The sequence below is a fragment of the Schistocerca piceifrons genome, chromosome 5 (genome assembly GCF_021461385.2).
Source record: "Schistocerca piceifrons isolate TAMUIC-IGC-003096 chromosome 5, iqSchPice1.1, whole genome shotgun sequence".
Classification (NCBI taxonomy): domain Eukaryota; kingdom Metazoa; phylum Arthropoda; class Insecta; order Orthoptera; family Acrididae; genus Schistocerca; species Schistocerca piceifrons.
Genome location: NC_060142.1, coordinates 322,283,753 through 322,287,327, shown reverse-complemented (window position 1 = coordinate 322,287,327; position 3,575 = coordinate 322,283,753).

Below are 3,575 nucleotides of genomic sequence, written 5' to 3'. Positions count from 1 at the left end.
TGATGTTGACCTAAATGCAATGATGTTGCTTCCAACCACAGAGAATGAAGTCAATAAAACTGTTCAAAAACTAAAAAATAAGAAGTCAGTAGGCTTAGATGAAGTACCAATGCATACAGTATACAAGGCCCCTTAACAAGTATAATAAATGAATCCTTCACGTCAGAGACATTTCCAGAGCAGTTAAAACAGGCAAGAGTTGTAACGTTGCTTAAGAAAGATCATGCAGAAGACATAGAAAATTACCGGCCCATTTCTCTGCTGTACCCATTCTCAAACATAACAGAAGCAATTATCAAAGACAGATTAATGAATTACCTGAATAAATACAAGTTTTTAAGTGAATCACAGTATGGTTTCCGAAAAAGGCAAAAATACGGAGTCACCCATAGTAGGATGGTTTCCGAAAAGGCAAAAATATGGAGTCACCCGTAGTAGGATTCACAAAAGTTGTACTTGATGCTCTTAACAAAAATGAGTGTGTCACAGGCATATTTTTGGATCTTTCTAAGGCCTTTCATACAGTCGAACACAAGATTCTATTAAACAAATTAGAAACATTAGGAATTAGAGGGGTAGCTAATGACTGGTTTCGATCACACCCAGCAGATAGGGCACAAAGAGTAGAGATAACACATACTTCAAATAGCTCTAAACATTTAACAAAACACTTATCAGAACCAAAATACATTGATGTAGGGGCTCTGCAAGGAAGCATATTAGGGACTAACACTATTCCTGATATACATCAATGACTTCCCCAGTAATGTTACTCATGGTGAAAAAATTCTCTTCGCAGATGACAGCAATATTATAATCACTGAGAAAACAAGAGAAAAATAAATGAAACTGTCAAGGAAGTTTATGATTGGTCAATAAGCAATAAAGTGACATTGAACATAAAGAAAACTAATGCCATGAGTTTCAGTTTGAAATGTTAAATTAAATGTAGATGGCACTTCTATAGACTGTGTAACAAATGCAAAATTTCTAGGAATGAATATTGATTCTCAGTTGAAGTGGTGTGAACACACAAAAGTACTTGCAAACAGAATGTCATCAGCGTGTTATGCCCTTAAAATACTATCATCAGTGTGTAATATAGAGTGTCTTTTAATTACATACTATTCATATGTACTCAGTTCTTAGCTGTGGCATTCTTTTTTGGGGAACAAATGGACAAAATAGGAACACAATTTTCAACCTCCAGAAAAGAGCCATAAGAATAATAACCATAAATAGTAGTCAAGATCATTGTAAGGAACTGTTCACAACACAGGGGATTTTAAGTGCGCCATGTGAATACATTTACCAATCAGTTGTCCACATCAAAAATAACATTGGTAATTACTGCACAAACCGCTCTGTCCATGACCATGGAACAAGAGCTAGACTCAACTTACAGTTACCAAGAAAAAATAAACAGAAAAGTCAAATAGCTTTTTCTGCCAAGGAATAAAACTGTGCAATAAATTACAAAAAGAGATTAAAGAAATTGCAAAATACACTTATTTAAAAAGGCAGCTAAAATGTACCTGTTATACAATACATTTTATACACTGAAGAATTACTTAGACAAAACACAGTAGGTATTTGGTTAAAAAAGTTATACAAATAAATAATAATGATTACAAAACATCCAACATTCCACATAACACCTTCATAGTATGTTTTTTCCTTTCTTTTTTCTTTTTCTAGAAAAACGTACCTCCAAGCTATGCATAGCACAATACTAACACCTCTTCCTCTTTCTGAGCTCAACATCTCACTCATTATAGATGGATGCTGACTCAGTATTTCAGGATTGCAAATGGGAAGTTTTGGTACAGAAAATGGCCCAGAGATCACCAGTGTGTGTGTGTGTGTTTGTGTGTGCAGTGAGTACTACCATAGTCTAACATAACAGTCGCGACACTTCGCCTCGATTTTGTTGCCTACCGCGCCAGCAGCGCCCAGTAACTTGAACTGTGAGTTCGGCGCGATCGTGAAAGCGAATAGTGGTTGTTTATTTTGATTTCTACAATGGTTTTTACAAGCGGGAGCGTTTGTAGCGCAATAAATTGCAGCAACAACAGGAAGAAGACACCACAGCTGTCTTTTTTTAAGGTTTCCTAAGGGTCCTGAGAGGTATATACCGTAATGTTACTAAAGTGTATCGTCAGGATTTCCTTGCAAACTACATGCGTATTAATGATTAATGTTTCGTTTTAGAAGCAGAAAATGGCTAGTTAATAGCAGGCGAGAAGACCTTATGAAAAAAGACCCACCGAGCGAGGTGGCGCAGTGGTTAGACACTGGACTCGCATTCGGGAGGACGACGGTTCAATCCCACGTCCGGCCATCCTGATTTAGGTTTTCCGTGATTTCCCTAAATCACTCCAGGCAAATGCCGGGATGGTTCCCCTGGAAGGGCACGGCCGACTTCCTTCTCCATCCTTCCCTAATCCGATGAGACCGATGACCACGCTGTCTGGTCTCCTTCCCCAAAACAACCAACCAACCAAAAAAGACCCATTTTACCTGTGTGATAATATTAGGTTTTGTTCGCTACTTTTGGAACAAAACCAGTTCATGAACGCAGACAATAATAAACTCGTGTGACATGCAGTACCCGCACTGTTTGATGTCCTAAACAAGCCACCTCAACTGACAATGAAGAGGAAACTGCCCCAATGATTCGACAACCCATCTAAAGCTGTAAAACAGTCCTACAACACAGAAGCAGCCAGTTCAGCTCTCCATGTATCAGTGCCAGATTCGTGTGAATCGTCAACACAGATCTGCTTTGACGATGAAATGGTTAGATTGAGTGCAGTTATTCGTGTCTTACAAAAGCGTAAGGTTTGGTATGTATTTCATTCACTTCTGTTGTTAGTCACTTAATTTTCCTTGCTGCCTTCGTGTGATGACATTATTTTGTTAGCACCTTGTTCACTGACAGATTGTTAGAAAATTATTCAAATATTTGGATTTCGTGAAATGTAATGTAATCAGCTCATTATAATGTTTTCAACATATTTCACCCACTGTTTGGCAGTTGCTTGTCCCACTTAGAATAATATAAAGATGAAGGTTGTACTTGTGGCAGCAGGCGACAATGACAAACACTGTAGGCCTACAGAACGATAAATAAGCTGTCGACAGCTTTTGCTTGTAGAGGTACATGTCTGTGCTTCTTAGGTGTGAATATGTGTGTTTATATTCTTTTGATATCAACGAGGTAAGGTGGAATTCTAATTAACGTCACAAGTGTTTCTTCTTGAATGTGTTGTAGCTTTCCACTCGATTCATAGTTTTTGTCCGTACTTGCACTTGTTTTAGAATCATTTTTAGAAACATATATGCCTTCTGATACTACACAAACCATTGGAGGGAGGAAAATAACTCAAATATTTTTTTGTAAATTACTTAGGAAATGGATGCAAAACAGACATTATGCTTACGACGCGTCTGATGTTCACTTTACTCGCCGCTTGGAGCGCTAGTGTAGCTCCATCTGTCAAACGGTACCAACTTTTACAGCTGTGAGTGTCGCGACTATTATGTTAGACTGTGCTACTACTACCACTACATTA